The following is a 20,134-nucleotide window of genomic DNA, read 5'->3' on the forward strand; positions in this document are numbered from 1 at the left end:
TTAGTCCGAGAAGCGTAGCTCCAACAAGTTCGAGTCCGATAAGTGAAACTCCTACTGTGACAGGATTGTTTAAGTTCCTATAAACCTTCGCTAGAGTCCGAGAAATGAGACTCCAGCTATGTTTGAATCATAGAATGAATTCACAGGATTGTTTAAGTTCTTATAAACCTTAGACAAAGTCCGAAAAACAAGACTCCAGCTTTGTTTGAATCATAGAATGAATTAACGGGATTGTTTAAGTTCCAATAAACCTCAATTCGAGTCCGAGAAACGAGAGACTCCAATTTTGAATAGGATTTTTTAAGTTCCTATTAACCTTAACCCATGTCCGATAAGTGAGACTTAAACTTTTTTGAATTCTAAAAAAATAATTTACAAATAGAATTTAATGAAGTTCTTACATCACTTGATTCTGATTATCTCGTGTTAAAATTTAATACTGTTTGACTACTTTCATTGCATATGTGCATTTCAATCTAAATCATCATCGTTAGCGAGAAAAGATCTCTAGGACCTGACATTTGTTGTCGAGGAGGGTTTAATCTCAATGATCCGATAGACTATTCCGTGAGCATCAGACCATTGCAAACATGTGCACTTTTGCATAAGTCAAGGAGAATTTTTCAAATTTCGAGGATTTGACATATTTAGTCCGAGGAGAACTTACCTTCAAGGATCTGGACATTTCGACAAATTGTCGAATCAGGCTGCAAAATGAGTTGTCGTTGACTTTGACAATCGGATGTCACACTATCTATCATAATAGATTGGCCATCTAGTTTGATCCCACCCTCTGTCAAAGAGGGGCATCTGTAGACACCTCATTTTTGCATCTGCCTAATTCGACAATTCTTCACCCAGTTATTGTGAATTCCTAATGATGAACGCAAAGAACTTGAAGACTTGTGAACACTGTCCCTGATTCATTCTGTTTTCACTCTTTTCATCTCCCCTACTCGTTACGACTCGACATAGAAATTTATGCATGCTTAGGATCGCTACACCTTACACTCGATTTAGCAAACATATATGCTTACGTTCGATACACAATCAATAACCTACAGACCTCACTATGCTAGGAAAATGCAACTTTAAAAAATAAGAAATAATCACGTTGGGACTAAAAAAATCTCACGCTAAAATTCGTAAAAATCTGCAAAAATCGACTAAATGATAAAAATACCCCTCATAAATTTTGGACCTCCGAAAGACTTTGAAAATACCTCCATTGCATTCAGAACATGGTTTTGAGTCTAACGAGACCCAAATCGATGAAAATGGAGAAATTTTAGGAAAAATAATGAAAATGATCGAAATGCCCCTCAACATCAAAATTTAACTTAGAGACTTCGTTCTTTCGGAAAACGCAATAAAAACCAAAACCCATTAAAAATCCAATCCAACAATTGAAAAATAAAACTTAAATTAAAATTTAAAAAAAAGAATCAAACAATCAAAAATAAAATTCAGATTAAAAATTAAACAATTAAAATTAAAAACCAAACAATGAAAATAAAATCGAAACCTAATTAACAAAGTTAAAATTCAAAATCGAATCCAATCAAAATCAATCAATCAATCAAACGAAACCTAATTAATTAATTGAAAGAAAATGAAATTGACCGATCAAACAATCGGGAAAAATTAAATCAACCAAAATAAAAATATTTTTTTTTAAATCCCATCGACAAAATCAAAATGAACCAATCAAATAAAAAATAATAACAAAAAATTTCCAATCAAATATTAAAAATCTAATTAACTATAGGAAAACCGTCGTACTACGAGTAGCGTGGAATCCCCACCTCCATTCTCCTAAAAAGAAATGAGCCAAAGAAGAGAAAGACGTGTAGGAAATAAAAATAAAAGAATAAACAAAATTCTCAAAAGAATAAACCCAAAATAGAAACTTTGCTTCTATTAAAAAGAGAATGTTCTCTCCTTGAGTCTGAGGGGTTCAACTCGGCAGAAGTCTCTGTCTTTCTGCACTCTCATCTTTTTCTACTCTCTTCTTCCTCTCCACATCTTCTTCTCCATTGGACTGTTGTACCTTCAACAGCCCAGCAACACTACCCTACTCCTTCTCCACGTCCTCAACACAACTCTCCTCTCGTCTTCCTCATAACTCTACTGTAGTAGCACTCCATAGCTTTTCAACACCCCAGCCCTCCTCTCTCTCTATTGGTGGCTGTTCCAACGCCCAGCCATTAATCCTATATTCCATAGCACCCACAACACTCTGCAACTTCTTCTTCTTTGTTGATTGTTGTACCAGCACCCCTCCACAGCCATCTTCAACATCCTCTCAGCCTCTTCAACAACATCTCCTTCAGCCTTCACTATCTCCAATGTCCATTGCTGCCCCATCTCTATTACAAGTACCCACAACACACCCCACCAACCTTGGTTCACATTTTTTTCTTTGTTCAATCCCTCTCTCTCTGCAAAAAAAAACGTCCTTGCAACATTGCTGTATCCATACCCACTAAAACCTGCAACGCAGCAACGTGCAACGTACAACAACCCTTTCGTTGCCTTAGTCTTCTACAGTGAATAGTCGCAAGTTTTCGGGATCGAACCTGAGGGAATCAGCCCTTATCGTCCCCACATTGGTAAGTTTAGTTTGGTTTAGTTTTTTTTTATCTTTTTATTTTCCTCTCTCTTTTCGTCTTCTCTCCGACTTACTTTTTCACATATGGGTGGGATTAGGGAAATAGAGTTTTTGCGATTTCTCTCTCCGTTTATGTCGCGTATTGGTAGGATAGAGATTTTCCACGTTATATAGTTTTTTTCTATTTTTATTCTTTATGTTCTTTGTATTAATAGGACTAAGGAAATATTTTTCATTTTTTTAGGTTTTATTTATTTTTGCATATTGCTAGAATTAGGAGAGTATTTGTCTTGTTATTTTTATTTTATTTTGATATTTTTATGCATCTTTGTTATGAGTCGATCCTTGTATTTAAGCATGATGGTCCTATAAGATCTTTTACAATGAATTTATGATAAAGACTATTCCATGTGATAGTATATTTTTAGCATGACAAATAAGTATGTCCTTGAATGGTACTTGTTGCTAAAAATTGAGAGGTACGTCATGGCATGATACATAATTGCTTTGGAAAAATTAAAGATCACTATGCTTGCCCGTTTATGTCAATTCAAGAAATATTTGAGTTTGGAAATTTTGTATGCATTGGTATTTGCTGATCTACAATTTGGTAAGCATGATATTGTGAACTTTTTCTTGTTATTTCATAAGTTTCCAAATTGGTGATCCTTGGTAAATCCACAATTTTTTAATTCGGAAACTCCGATTCAGAATTTCGTTTTGAAAATCGATATTTGGAATTTTCTGATATGGAAATTGTATAATTTTCTATTTAAGGAAGGAATATATTTATAAATTTTTATTTTAGGAATTTCACATTTCAGCAATTTCTAATTTAGATGATTTTGCAATTTCATATTTAGAAACTCATGGATTTAGAAGTTTCTAACTCAGAACTGTGATATATTTGGAAATTTTCTATTTTGAAAAAGTTCCATTTTTTTAAAATTATAATTGGGAATTCAGCATATATTTTTGAATTATAATTTGGGGAACTTCGGATTCCCAATTTGAAAATTCTTTGAGTCCCAATTTGGCAGGTTTCTATTTGTAATCTTCCCATTTAGAATATTTTCATGAGTTTCTATTTTGGACAATATGAAAAATATGAGCATGTGGATTCCTTAATTGATTACAGATCATGGAGCTAATTAGGACTTTTTCAAACCCTTTTATATTTTGTGGAATTCAAAGAATAAGCATGTAACAATTGGGACAATTTTAGCCATAGGATTTGTTTGGCATGATTGGACCGTAGTCTTCCTTGTTGGCCATAAGTTAGTTTTGGATCGTAGTGGAGACCGATCATATTGATCGGGCGGGTTTGGTGCCTAACACCTTCCGAAACCCGTAATCTAACCCCTTACCCATCTCTCTGATCCGTGAATCGACCCATATCCATTTAGAGTTAATTTTGGTTCCTAGACCTAAACTAGGTGGCGACTCCCATTTCTCAAAAGTCCCCCATTTAATAAATTGGATCCTTATCCACTATTTGGTGGAAAACGGGTCAAGGCGATTTCACAACTCTGTGAACCTTCTTATCAAGCTCATTTTCAGCCCTTGTAACCAAGAGATGGCCACTGACCTAAGCGTTGAGGGAAATTTCTTACACATCAAAACATCGTCTCCTTGGTACATAATCATCCAATTTTTATAATGCATAATATGTTCTACAGGGCTGCGGGTCCCATCGAATGAATCAAACTTTGGTACGTGAAACTTCCTAAGGGGTTTGGCTAGAAAAATCTCTTCGAAAAATAGCGAGGGCTATAAATTTCTTACAACAAACCAAACCAACCATCCAACCTGACCTCCCCTAGTAGCGGCACCTTCTCTTCTTTTGAACATTTCTTCAATCTCCCCCATAGTCACAAGGTTCTCCAGTAGGAAAGATTTATGTGTGCTCCATGGTTTTTCTCTCCTTCTGTCGGGGTTTGAACTTTCTTTCTCGATTTCTCCTGAGGCCTCAATCATTTTCCTTATCTCGAAACCCTCTGTTAATCGTTGCCTCAGCCCTTCATTAGATCTTTTAGGGCTTAGAACTCCAATGCCAGAGCATCGTGCCCTTGATGCAATTTAGCCCGCATCTGAGCGAGTAAGGTTTCTACGGTCAACGGAGCCCTTGCTAAATACCTTGAGATTTTTCACCTTTTGATCGTTCAGTCCTTGAGCCTTTGAGGTCCTTTCCCATCTCTTGTACCACAGAGACTCCAATGTTTAAGTTAGAAAAGAACCTACATTATAAGACCTCTTTTTAAATAGAAAATCTTGCATACCTGCTTCATGATGTTGAGCCCTTATTTATAAATTTTCAGGAGACTTATAGTTTATCTTGACCTCCTAATCTTATATTTACTTGATTTCCTCCTAATTGTTCTTCATTCGAAAAAATTTTTTGACTTAGTATAAGATCTCTTAGATTTAGACGCTTCTTTCAATTCTACGACTTACGCCTTCTTTTCTTATATTCTCATCGATGGCTCGGATGATCATTCTACCACGTGTCCCTACTCCGAAATTGGTAAATTTTTCCTCCACAAACTGCATAATGATAAGATCTTCAGTGATCTACAAAGAATAAATATATTGGGGGGGGGGGGGGGGGGATTAAGGGACACAATCATTTTTCAAAATATGGGTTAGAAGTTTCAAATTGAACTGATTTTTTTGTGACTATTATCTCTATGTTGAGAAGAACATCCACACACACAAAAAAAGCCCAATATGAAACTTCTAAATCCATCAAAAGAGGATTTCAAATTATTGGTAAAAATATTACAGTCCACATTCTTAATCACTTTTGATGGTGTTATAAGATTCAGATTGGGCTGAGGATGATCTTCCCATGATAGAGATCATCCTCACAAAAAATCAGCCCAATCCGAAACTTCTAACACATATTTTTGAAAAATGATTGTTTTTACATATGTTTTTACTTATTTCCCTTGAACACTCCCCATATATATGAGACCAATCAATACCAATTATTAGATCACGACAAAAAATCATACAGAGCTGGTATTGGCAACCCAACGTTTACTTATTACACCGTAATTAACATAATAAAATTAAGTAAATGGTTGAAATTAGTAAAAGCTTAGGTGTTAATAAAAGAGCACTTTGGTTTTGTTTTGTTTCTACTAATTTTTTGGATTTAAGATTTTATATGAGCCTAATCAATTTTATTATTATTATTTTTTGTTGACGGGGATTTCGGATCAGTAGGCTTGACTAGCAAGGGTGAGGCAGCTGGTTTCTTAGACCACCATATTTCCCTCAAATCCCTCGGGTACATGCAATACACCACGAACCACACATACCAAACAAGATAAGAAAATTTGTGTGGGTGGCCAACAAGAGAGCTTGAACTCAAGACCTCTCCCGTTTTGGAGAGATGCCTTGGCATTTGTACCCAACACTCGTTGGTTACAGGAGTCTAATTATCTATAAACAACTACTAAAATTGTTTGAATGAGTGTTACAACGTTTCGTAATATTGAAATAATAATTTGAGCCAAACCTTTACAATGGTTGAATGGTGTATTTTAATCTTTAATTGGGGTAAGATAAATAATATAAGAAATTGAGATGTAATAAGTAAACCTCGTGGTGCCAATGACAGCTCTTAAAATATATTTTAGTTTATTGTCTATGATTAACCAATTTTGTTAAAACTGACCCTGAATCATGTGGGTTGGGTTAAGGCTTGAAAATTTCAAGCCCAATAGGGATTTAGGGTCGGACTAGGTTTCAACAGTCTCTTTAGAAGTAGGTTTGGATTGCAGTCAAACCCATCCCAAAGGCCCACGCCCAAGGCCCACACAACGACATGCCTAGATTAGACCACGTTTTAAAAGATGACTGCACGGTTTTTTGTCAGGGTAGATAGCAAGATAGTAGAATAACAAAATGCAAATTGGCTGCATGGGTTAGAAAATGCCTCTTACATCATAGGGTTGAGTTTTCACAGTTAAAACTTATGGTCCGGGCATTTATCAATGATCTTTATCAATGATCTGTATCAGCTATTGACCCTAGTTACCCAATGAGACAGGTTAACCCATAATGGAACTAATGAAACCCGTCAAATGCATTAGTTTAATAACAAAATACCCTGATCATGGGCCTCACACCCAGATATATGAGTGTCAACAGTCTTAAAGTTAGAATGTGAATAATTTGACCTCTAGACTCATTAGTTGGAGCCCATTAAGTTTTTTTTTTTTTTTTTTTCCCTTGAGCCGATCACTCAACAAATACCTATAAATGTCAAAATTTAAGTCATTAAGAGGAATGGTAGGCCATTTTTCTCGAGAAGACTTACACTTTAACCTGGGGCTCAACTAGATAAGGACGAGTGGGAACTATAGCCCACACTGAAATTTTGAAAATAAAATAAAAATCAGTAATTAACCCTTATATTTTGCTTGATATATCTTAAAGGTGCCTCGAATATGTTTTAAATTGATGACACCCAGCCCCCACTGAACTTTAATACAAGAGATATTTATCGTGCATGTATGAGTAAGACTAGGCTTACTAAGGTAGTAAGATTTCAATCATAGTAAAGGTCGTTGAGCTCAACTTGTGACATCCAAGAACATGATCTGATGCGAAAGGCTTTGAAAAAAAAGATTCTTTTTCATTGTTGAATTTTAATTTTAAATTTGGGAGTTCTATGGAAGTTTGGTATCCGTCCATTTTCAAAAGCTTAGATCAATCCCAACAAAAATGATTTTTGATTTTTTGGATTTTTCGTATTTGAATTTTTCCTTAAAATCTAGAGGGTTGTGGTATTGGATTGCCAATGTAGCAATGCATTTGAGCTCAACAACCCTTACTAGGATTTAGTAAGGAAGAGTTCTCCATATCTATCTGTTGTAGATTTTCACAAAAACTCCTTAGAGTTCTGACAACTCAAAGGGAACTTAACATTATCAAGTTTGTTACTTTACAAACTTTGGAGTGGGACCAACATCATTTCAAAAGATTAAATATCTTAATTACCCTTGGTTCATTAAATCAATACCTATTATATCTTCTCTCATCCGTTGTATTCTCTTCCGAAACATGGATGAAGCAAAACAAAAACAAAAATGACTAATTGTTTTAATTTTAAATTTGAGTTTTACCATGAAAACTAGAAGGTTGTGGACATGTGCTGTACCATTGTCAATGTGGCCATGAGAGCCCAATGATGGTTTTGCGAGGAAGAATCAATGGTGAGAGGAAACAGGATATAATAGGTATTGACTTAAATAATTGAGGGCATTATAAATATTTAATTTTTAAAATGGTGTGGATCCCTCTTCAAGGTTTGTAGAGGAACAAAAACTTGATAAAGTAGCACTTATCCTTCACTGACTAAAAACCTAGCTTCGTCCTTAACTCTAGCATCGGGCTCACCAAGAATTCTATAGAGACAAAGTAACTTCTTGAGAAGAACAAGCTCGTCTTTAAACAAAAAGACCCTAAAATGATTAAGCCTAAAACCTTTTCTCTATATTCAAAAATACCACTCAAGTTTTTCAAGCTCAATCCCAAAAAGAAAAACAAGTTTCTACAAAGCCTTAAGGAAGATCAAGCTTAATTAAAGCTATCCAAAAAATTAATCTTTCTCAGTCGACTAAGTCAAGTCTAGAGGAAAAAAAGAAGTCGTAAAGCTCTTCTTCATAATCAAAATCTCCTTTTAAACAAATAAAATTGAAACTTGGAGAGAAGAAAAAAGAAAGTCAAACATCACCCATTCCTATTCCTTATTTTTACACCTATGATAATTATATAAATTGATGATATTTACCCCTAATTTCTGGTGATTAATTAATATTAATTTGATTAATGTTGTCTAATTAATTAAAATTTCATTTTTGTAGGTGTCGGAGGTTCAAAATAGGATAAAAAGACTAGAGATGAATTTTTTATTAATAAAATATGCAAAAGGATAAAGGAGCAATTATAAGACAAGTTAAAGGAATGACTAAAGACAGAAATAAAAAAAAAGTTTTCAAAAAGTGAAAATCTCTACACATTCTCTTACGTAAAAACAATAAATAATCTCATATTTTATCTTATTCTAAAAGATCATATGCATCTTTCTCACATCCTTTTTGTTACTATTTCTCTTTCTTTCCTCTACATGTTAAATTATCTTTCCTCCCATTCTCTCACCTTCTATTTTAATTTATTTCTATTTTTTTGTATTCTACTACTATTATTTATTTCTCTGGACTTTCATTATTGTTCTTTTTCTTCTTCTCCAATCTTCTTCTCTAATATTTATCCCTCTTTAATTTATTTTAGTTTAATTTTTTAGGTTTTTCTTATTTAATAATTTTGATAGACTCGTTTATGGAGATTGTTGGCTAAAATTCTAACTAGGACTAAAAGTGAAACTTGAAGATTGTAATTTTATTTTGATCAATAATAATGGATTAATATTTATATTTTTTTGATTAATATAAGGTGAGTTAATTATTTTTGTTTAATTTTATATGTATATAAATTCATTTTGAGTTTTTTTGTCTATGATCATCACATTGAATGCTTGGAAATTTTTCTTTATTTATTGTGGATGATTGTTATATTGATTGCTTAAGGAATCTCTGTGGTATGTGAATATGCTACATATGAAAACCTTATATTTTAGAAAATAATTTTGATTTACTTGTTGTATCATCTAGTTAGGGAAAATCTTTATTTGAAACTAATAAAAGAAAAAAGTTAAATAAATAAAATTATGATTTTTGAGTGGATCTCTGATGCCTTAGCTTTTTAAATCTTTTAATTTTGTTCTATACTTAAATGTGGAAAATCATATTTCTTATAGTTTAAGTCAAATCTTCTTTCACCTCATTCGTATTTTATTTTAACTTTACACAATGGATCGATCTCGGACTTTCGAGATTTTATTACTTCACCACAACCCTACACTTGGGGTAGTAACTTACATCATTTCAATCATAGCAAGTTTTTGGTGCTGTTTCTGGAGATTAATGTAATTATTTATTCAGATCGAGTATAATCAAAAAAAATTTCTAATTTTCTTAGTTTTTCTTTTTCTTTCCTTTTTTTTAATTTTTTTTATTTCACTTTAGTTTTTATTTTTCAATTCTAAATTTCTATTTTCTCTTGTAGGAAATGTATCTTTAAGGCGAAGCGAATGAGAAGATCAAACTTTCTTCAAGACTAATTTAGAAGTAGATTAGGAATAATTTAGGTTAAAAATTTTTAGCAATACTCTTTTTTACTCGTTACATTTTTTTATTATCTGAAAATGTCGGAATTGTAATAGAATTAAGGATGGAATGACAGTGGAACGCAATTGTATCAACCCTTTGGAGTCGGACACCGTAATTGGTGTCGATGGTTCAATTTGACTCAACAAAACATCCCCCATCTAGAATGGGAGATAAGTATCTTTTGACACCCACGGCTTCTTGTCAGTGGCTTACTATATTGCCTTTTTTATTATCAATTGTACACATTTAGTGCACCGATATCTTTAGTTTAAAAGGCACCTTTATGGGGAGGACACACGATAAGATAGGGATTACATTTCAACACCAACTCTTTCCCTTCAGGTTTAATAAAAATTGACTCACATCACTCAACAACCCTAATCAAAATTTACATAACTAAAGACCAGCCTTTACGCTCATTAGGAAAAGCTTGGCTTGGAGTTAACCCAATAGTTTTTGTTTATCCTTAATTGGTGTCTAGCATTGGTGCAAAGGACGACAATTATAAGTGTGTTTTTAGCACCTTCCTTTCCTCTAGTTGACCAAACTAGTCAATTTTGATGTTAGAAATCCGAGTTGAAAGGCTAGTTGCGCAATTTTGCCCAACTATGAGCAATCTAGTTATTAGAATCTCATTACTTGCTACATTGTATATTATCTTTTTCTTTTTCTGTGTGATTCCCTTAACCTTCAATAACTTCGAAGATAGTTTTTTTTGTCTTTATTCATTACATGATTATTTTGGAGTGGGATCAAACAAATCACTTACAAATGACTGAATTGACAGCTTTTGTTGAAAATCAAACCAACAAGAATGGATACTCCTTGTAAAAAATTTCCTACTAATACAGAAATGTTTGACTAAAAACCAAGGGTAATCCAATTACTTCCTAAATTACATGGCTTAGACTATGAAAGTCATTACCTACACCTTAAGGAATTTGATGACTTGTGTGCAACCTCGCACTATGCCAATATGACCTTAGATGTAATAAGATTTAGATTTTTCCCATCCTCTTTGAAAGAAAAAGTTATGGCATAGCATAACTCCCTTAGACCAAGATCCATTGGAACTTGGTAAGAGATGACTAGGGAATTTTTGAAAACATTTTTCCCTAGTCATAATAGCAACCCACTTAGGAGACTGTAGATACCCCATTTTTGCACTCGCTCGATTAAGCAACTCATCAACCCAATTGCAACGATTTTCAATGATAGATGAAAATTTCAATGTTTTTTATTTGTTACTAGATATGTTTTCAAAGTTCGGATGAGATATTTCAATCAAGCAGACTTTAGAAATCATGCTATGCTAGGAAAATATGATCCAAAAATATAGAAATCATTATTTTCAAACAAAAAAAAGTTTTATGAGAAAAATCATTAAAAAATGATCAAATTACAAAAATACCCCTAACATCAAAACATCCTTAAAGCCTATATTACACTTAGGAAAACCCTTTTGAACACATAAAACAACAAATTAAAATTAAATAAACTATTTTACCAATTTTCACAAAATTTGATAAAATTATAAAAACGAAAACGTCGAAAAAATCAATTTTTCAACTTAAAAGCCCTCTTTGAAGGCAAAACGACAAATTTTCAAATCCTAAAAGTAAAAAATTGAAAATGGATTATTAAAAAATTAATTAACGTTAAGTGAAGCTTAATAAAAGAATTTAACAAATAAAATCAATTAATTAAACCTACGGGCCAAATTTTAAGTGGTGGCCCATTTACTTAAGTGAGACCCACCCATATGATATTTAATAAATAAAACCCTACACCAAGGGTCCCAAAGAATTAAAATATAATTTCATAAAGAACCTTCTATTTGAGGATTCTCCAAAAATTAAAAAAATTCACATTCTACATAAATTTAAAAATTCAAATAAAACCTAATTGAATCTTAATCTAAATAACTTAACAGATTAGTTAGAAATGGACCCTATCTCTAAGAAACCTAGTCAAATCCTAATCTTATCACAAAACTTTTTAAAAAGGATCCTCTATCACCTAATTTCGTAAGTCAAGAAAAATCCTAGAAAAGAGAGGTCAAGATCTTTCCCAAGATTCCAAAAAAATTAAAAAATGGATCCACACCCGCTAATCTAAATCGTTTTCAAAGACAAATTATTAATTTTGCTTTTAAAGAAAATGAAACTTATTTTAATGTTGGAAAATATTTAAGGGTCTCTTACTATCTTGTCCACGTCATGGCTACGAAAGTTGGAGAGTCGTCTATTTCTTCTATGATGGGTTGAACTCTCAAATGCGACAATTCATAAAGATGATGTGCAATGATGATTTATGGATAAAGACCTTGAAGAGGCTTGGGTTTATTTAGATGACCTACCTGAGAATGCTCAATCATGGTATAAAACTAATAAATCCGAAAAACCCAAAATTGTAGTTAATTTTAAGGGAGGTATGTATCTTCTCAGAGAAGAAGATGATATGAATGCTAGGATAACCAATTTGACTAAAGAAATTTAGGCCATAGAATTAAAAAAAGTAAATGAGATTACATTCTCTAAGAAAATGCAATGTATTTGTGCTACTTGTGAAAGTAATGCATAAGCTCGAAAGTGCCTTAACATTTTTACTAATAATAAAAAGTATACATTCATAAATTAGGGGATTTTCTAATAACAGAGAGTTACCACCTAGTTTAGGTTTAGAAACCAAAATAACTCCAATGGGCAAGGGATCAAGTTACAGGTTTCGAAAAGTGTTAGGCACCGAACCCACCCGATCGAGATGATCGGTTTCTAATACGATCCAAGAAAACTCCTAAGGTCAAAAGCAAAAGACTAAAGTCCAATTATTATCATGTCATGTCAATTTGGTCAAACAAACCCTACGGCTAGGATTCCTACAAATATTATAAAGTTCCTCGAACTCCGTATACAAAGGGGGAATAAACAATTTGAAAAAGCCTAACATACATCCAATGCATTAAGGCATATGTAGCAAGTCTTATGAAAAAATCAATTACTATGACATATACATAATCAATTCAATAAATACACGTGCACAAGTAAATTTCCAAATTAGTAAATACCACCGCATGCATAATCGATTTGATCAATATCACATACATAAGAAAATTTTCAAATTAATAAATATCATGTGCGTGAATAAATTTCAAAATTAGCAAATATCATCGCATGCATAATCAAATTTTAAATTGATAAATATATCATCGCATGCAAAGAATTTTCTGAGTGGTAGATATATCATCATATGCAAAAATCAAATTTCAGATTAATAAATATGCTATCACATGCAAAAAAAATTAATTTCTAATTGGTGTAAATAACTCCAAAATGGGATAAATATTCTTCCAAAGGATCTAAAAATGTAGATTGACTAAACTTGTCTTGCACAAAGATATCAATCATGTTCACCTCGTGATATTCGTCATCATTATTAGGTTGTTTACATATGTTAAAAATATTAAGCTCAATCGTCATATTACAAAATTGATAATTTCATCACATCATTCTTACAATTGATTAAATCATTAGAAGTACCAAGGAATGGGCGAACAAATCTGACAGAAATTTGAATGTATACATTAGCAACAGTTTGACTATCCAAGATAATTGGACTAGTAAATCTTCTAAGATGCCTCTCGGTATTTTAATGGAACGATCCACAAGTTGTAAAGTGACTCAGGTGGGTTATAACTTACCTAAGCCTAATTGTGTCAATACTGAGTAGGGTAAAAGATTAACACTCAGTCCTAAGTCCAATTATGCTTGTTCAATTTGGAAATTTCCTATGACACAAAATTTAAGGACATCCAGGATCCTTGTACTTAGGGGGGAGTATTATACTTAATGATTACATTTACTTGTTTCGTTAAAAAAGTTTTCTTTGTACATTGAGCTTATGCTTTACCATGTAAAGATCCTTGAAAATTTTAGCATATGACTGTATTTGCTGAATGGCATCTAATAATGGAATGTTGATTTTAACTTTTTTAAAAATTTCCAAAATATCTTGATTGTTTGCATTTGGCTTTGTTGGAATTAATCTTTATGGAAATGGAGTCACAACCAATGGTTCATGCTCCTTAGCCTTATCCTCACACCTAGATTGCTTAGATTCCTTTAGTTATTCAACCTTAGGAATACTTTTATCAATTGTTTTTCCATTTCTAAATATGGTGATATACTTCATATGGTCAACTTTAGTGTCAAAAGAACTTGATTCTCCAACCACAAATTGGTCGTTAGGATTTGGTTGGGATTTGAAAGGAATATGCCTTTTCCCCCTAACATTAAGACTTTAGGTCAATTTGTTCATAGTTGTTTAGAGGTCATGAATGCCCTGCATAATCTGTTGGTTGATGGTTTTTTGTCCTTCCATAAATGCTTACAATGTATCCTCTCGATGAGGAATATAAGATGAATTTAAATGAAGGGGCCCTGTAGGATTGCTAGCATTCTGTGTATTTTTTTTTTCGAATTAAATGTCTTAAAATATGAAAAATTGAAAGGCTTTTTATACGTATTCATGAAATTTACTTCGTCATGCAACACTTCTTTAAAAGTGAAGATTGTGGAATAATCATGTGTAGCATTGTACACACCTCATTTTTGCATCTGCCTTATTCAACAATATATCACCTAGCTATTGTTGATTTCTAATGATGAACGCAGAATATGCGAATAACTCAAAAGCTTGTGAGAGACCTATCCTGATTCTCTCTAATTTCTGTTTAATTATTGTGATGTCATCTCTATTTTACTTGGCACACTCAACGTAGAAATTATCTCTCGCGGGTCCCACACCTCAAAAATGTCTTGAAAGTACTTTCATTGGGTCAATGCTTTTTTGGATTCTACATCTGTACTAGAGAAGTGGAAATCCCGCTTTGCCGATTTACCACTTAATTAAGAAAAATCTACCCCATCCAGTGTCAAAACACCAAAACTTGACCTAAAACCATTATCGCCTGATCTTAAATATGCATTTTTAGGCCAAGAGAATACTTTTATTGTGATTATTTCTTCGCAACTAGAAAAATCAAGAAGGTAAATTATTGAATGTTCTGGAAAACCACAAGGAAGATATATGATGGACTATTCCAGATATCAAAAGAATTAATCATGCAATATGTACTAATAGAATTCATTCGGAAGTCCAATCCAAACTATCTTGAGGGATAGGCTAAACTCTAACTTGAAAGAAGTGATTAGAGCTTAAGTTCTCAAACTTTTATATGTGGATATCTTGAGGAAATTCGTAGGTCAACAAATAGAAGAATTTTTTTGAAGTTGAAATTTTTCAAAACCAATTACACCATTAAATCCACGTCGAAAAATTAATCGAAATAGACTAGAAGATAGCAAAAATTGGAGCTCGAAACATACACTTTTTAATTAAAATAAAATAAATTGAATAATGACTGTTACATCCCTTTAACACTATAAATATTAAAACTCACAAAAATTTCAGAATTAATCCTCTATTTCCCATGGAATTTAATTTTCCAACCTTCCCTATTTTCCACCATTATTTTTCCATGGAAAGTTACTTTTCATGCAATCAAACATACCCTAAGTTTATATGTGAATGTAAGGGCACGTGTTAAAGTGCATTAAATACACCTTGGGACCTGAATGTTGTATCGAAACTGCCCTCAAAATTTTGTTTACTAAAAATACTCCCAGATTCTTCTTCCCAAGGTGTATTTAATGCAATTTAGGGCACACGTTAACAAGACCCGTTAAAAAATGGAGCACACTTAAGTCTTGCTTGGTACATCCACAAAATTACATCCGCCAAAATTTATATAGATCTCTCTAACATTAATTAGTTTTGATGCACAACATCATACATCGAACGGTTTAGATAGAATCAGTAAATGTCCCTCAGAAATTCAATTTTTGGGAATCTCTAGGAAACCTTATAAACCGTATATTTAGTGTACAAAATGCTTTTTAGTTACTTTATCAGCTCCATTCCCTCATTGGGATAGTTTTAGGGGTTATGAATGGATTCAACATTGATACTGATGCCAGCATCGAGATCATTCCCAATTTTCTTGAAAGAGGAATCAAACATTAATATCCACCAAACAGGTGACGAGGTTGGGCCAACCTTTGTGAGGATAAGATGGTTCCTTGTCCTGCCCTATTGATGTGGGGTTATGGGCTATTAAGTATTTCTTCCCTACCATCATGTGTAAGAGATGTACTAATTTGAGATTTTTCTTTACTTTCATCGTCATCATTAAAGTGAGAGAGTACTCTTTATGTTCAAAATATTCTCTTTTGTTGTTGCAATAAATATATGGTGTTTTTTCATTTATTTCTTTTCAAATTAAATTATAAACTTAAATAATTATTGGTTAATTAAATTTGATAAGAAAAAAGTACATAAATAAATCCATATTATCTGGTCAAATTACATTTACTTTAATGATTATTCTATTTAATTAATTTTTCATGTAGAAAGTGGGTGTCTTACCTGATTTACAAATCTTTATTTTCTTTTGAAAAAATTACTTAAAAGGACCTTGGTGGGCGGAGGGATTTATTTCTAAGCAGTCCCTAAGTTTTGAACAGTAACTTGATGGGACATTTAGTTAACTTTTTATTTCTTAATGGTCCCTCATTATTGTTAAACTCACCACCATCTATTTATTGTTGAACTCACCACTATTTTATTTAGAGAGTTGATATTGTGACACCAATTTTTACCAACTGTATGCAATTTTTTTGGTGATTTATATAGGAATTGGTGTGGTATTAGTAAAAGTTGGTGTTACAATAGTAGCTCTCTTTATTTATTGTCGAAGTTGACAATAAATAAAATGGCGAATTCAACAGTGGTAAAACCCACCCATTTTCAATTTTGAGTTTGTTGACTAAAAGACATGGAAAGATCAACTAAAAACTTGAGATAACGAATTGTATAGATGATTCAAACAAAAAAAAAACTATTCTTGATCGATTTTCATCCAAAAACTAAGAAAAAAAAAGTGAACAAACACTAGTTTTTTACAGATATTTTCAAAATGTTTGAAAAAAAACCCTTAAAAATGGCTTCTACCTTCTTAAATCCTTTCCGACGGAATGGAGTCTCCGAAACTCGATTGAGATGTCAAAAATCTAATTTTGTTGGATGAAAATGATGAGTTCAAACGATTAAGACATTCAACCATGAGAAATGTGGGAGATGAGGTCTAGGGATTGTTAAGAAAATAAAATTTTACTAAATGAACTATCAAGAGACAGCCCAAAACAGAGGGACTATTTAGTAATTCAGCCCTTATTTGTTATTGTATCAAATTATAAGGCTACAATCTCATATTCTCATGTAGTTTTTAGCTTGTTGGATTTTTCATGGCTGAAATTTCATGTAATAAAATATAATATACCATTCTTGTGAGGGATTTTATTGGTTTTATAATCTCCACTGTGAAGAGATATTTATCATTTGTATAGTTGACGTTAAATCTCTCTGGATGAATGAAAATATCATCATACTATGTTCTTCTGTTATAACCTTTTACACTAGTGGGAGATTTCATTTCTTTTAATACCCTAATCTGATTCGGATTTACCTCAATTCCCCTCTTAGTCACCATGTACCCTAGGAATTTTCTTGGTGCAATGCTGAAAGTACATTTATTTAGGTTAAGTCGCATCTCATATTGTCTCAGTCAAACAAAGGTTGCCCCTAGATGCACCATATGGTCTTCTGAACATTTACTTTTTACCAACATATCGTCTATATAGACTTCTATAATTTTGCCAAGCATATCTTCGAATATTTTTGTTATCAACTGATAATAAGTCACCCCTACATTCTTGAGCACGAATGGTATTACCTTATAACAAAAAAGCCCTTGTGCTATGATAAAAACCGTTTTCTCTCTTTCCTCCCGAGCTAGAGGGATTTGGTGGTATCCTAAGTATCCATCCATAAATGAAAGTCTCTCATGCCCTGTTGTAGCGTCCAACAACCAGTCTATGCATGGCAAAGGAAACTCGTCTTTCGAACAAGCTTTATTTAAGTTGGTGAAGTCGATACAAACTCTGGTTCTCCCATCCTTTTTTGGGATAGCTAGTATGTTCGCTATCCACGATAGGTAGTGAACTTCCTCAAAGAATCCTACCTTCTAGAGCTTGGATATTTCCTCATTTATTGTTTGCCTCAAGTGCAGTGCTAACCTTTCTGTTGTACTAGCTGAAAACTCGGATCTACGTTTAATCGGTGGCAAGCAATGTCCAGATCTACACCCGGCATGTCTTCGAAAGACCATGCGAACATGTCCCTATTTTCTCTTAGAAATTCCACAAGGGTTCGTCTTTCTTCATCTCCGAGCCCCTCCCTTACATACTTCTGAAGCTCTCTCGAATCTCATAAGTCCACCTATACTACCATCTCAGCATCCACCTCACACCCTGAGGTAGTGCACTCAATTATTGTTATTGAGGGGTAATCAGATCTTCTTCTTTTTTAATTTTCCCTTTCACTGTCGTAGAGTAGCAACTCCAAGCCGCTAGTTGGTCTCCTTTGATTTCCATTGGTCGTTTATTGGGTCAGGAACCGTATTATTTGATTATAAGTTAAAAGGACGGCTTTCATTGAGTGGATTCATAACATTATAGGTCATCTTAAAATCTACTACAAAAAACCTAATCATGCCTGTCTCTGGACCTGCGGATACTGGCAATGTGATCTCTCCCACAAGTCGAGATGCTTCTCCATTGAAACCATATATGTTTTCCTCTGATGGTTCAAGGCTCCCAAGTACTCCCATCTACTTCGCTATTGGAAAAATAGTATATCTACTACACTCCTAGCATCCACAAGTATTTTTCCCAACTCCACCATTCTCACCACCAAAGTGATAACTAGAGCATCATTGCGAGGGAGGGATATCCCTCTAAGATCCTCCTAGATAAAGGGTAAACACCGTGGCCTTTGTTTCCTAGATTAAGCCTAGTACTCGTGCTACTGTTACTCCTTCGGATGCTTGGCACACTTCTTTTTCATGGATTATCTTCTTGATCTTTGCTCTATGTGAATTGTTTGTCTCATCTTCCGAAGAATGTTCTCTGAAGATCATGTTGATTACCCTTATTGCCCCCAGTTTTTGCCCCAATGGATCCCTTCGTGGTAGAGGTGGAAGTTCTTGATCTCTCTCTACCTATTCGGTTATAGCGACGAATCTTCTCAATTTCCCTTGATCGATCATGTCTTAGATAACTTGCTTTAGTCTATAACAATCATCCGTCAGATGGTCTTCTACTCAGTGATATTCAAAATACGGTTTCCCCAGCCTACTTTTGTAATTTGCCTAAGGTTGTTTAAAGCCTGGGTCATTTTTTATATACTTCAATAGCTCAGAAGGTTTCTAAGTAAGGGGTGTCATCACACTGTTTGCGTTCAACGGCATCTTCCCTACCTTATCTCAGGTTCACTTCTTACTCATTTTGGTTGGGCCTCTCAGTATTTCTGCCTTCGACACTTCTCCTTCTGGGGTGATTGCGTTCACTAAGAAGGGACCTCCCGTTATTTGTATTCTCAAAGAGTCCTCCATGTTGATGAACTTTCCAAGTGTAACGTAAAGATCTTCATTCCTCTCAGGAGGATTGGTTATAAGTTCCTTGTGCATCCTGGTCCCAAGAATGATTGCATTCACGTGAGCTTACGCCACAAGTTCATCATCCGGATTCTCAACTTGTATCACCAGCACTTGGAACCAAGTAGTGAAAGTTCGGGTACTTTTTCCCTCTTCTTGCCTTTGATTAGACAACACATTCACTTTTACCTTCCTCCTCTAATTGTGGATATAATGAGCCACAAAATATTCTTCCAACTCTGTGAAGCTTCTTACCAAGCTCATTTTCAACCCTTGTAACCAAGAGATGGCCACCAACCTAAACGTTGAGGGAAATATCTTACACCTCAGAGCATCGTATCCTTGGTACAGAATCATTTGATTTTTATAATGCCTAATATGTTCTATCGGGTTGGGGGTCCCATCAAATGAATCGAACTTTGGTATGTGAAACTTCCTAGGGGGCTTGGCCTGATAAATCTCTTCGCAAAATAGCGAGGGCTATAAATATCATACAACAGACAGAGCCAACCATCCAGCCTGACTTCCCCTAGTAGTGACGTCTTCTCTTCTTTTGAACATTTCTTCAATCTCCCTCACAGTCACAAGGTTCTCCAGTGGGAAAGACTTATGTGTGCTCCATGGTTTTTCTCTCCTTTTGTCGAGGTTTGAACTTTCTTCCCTGATTTC

Source organism: Akebia trifoliata, chromosome 14 (genome assembly GCF_017979445.1).
Source record: "Akebia trifoliata isolate Shusen 1 chromosome 14, ASM1797944v1, whole genome shotgun sequence".
NCBI classification, from domain to species: Eukaryota; Viridiplantae; Streptophyta; class Magnoliopsida; order Ranunculales; family Lardizabalaceae; genus Akebia; species Akebia trifoliata.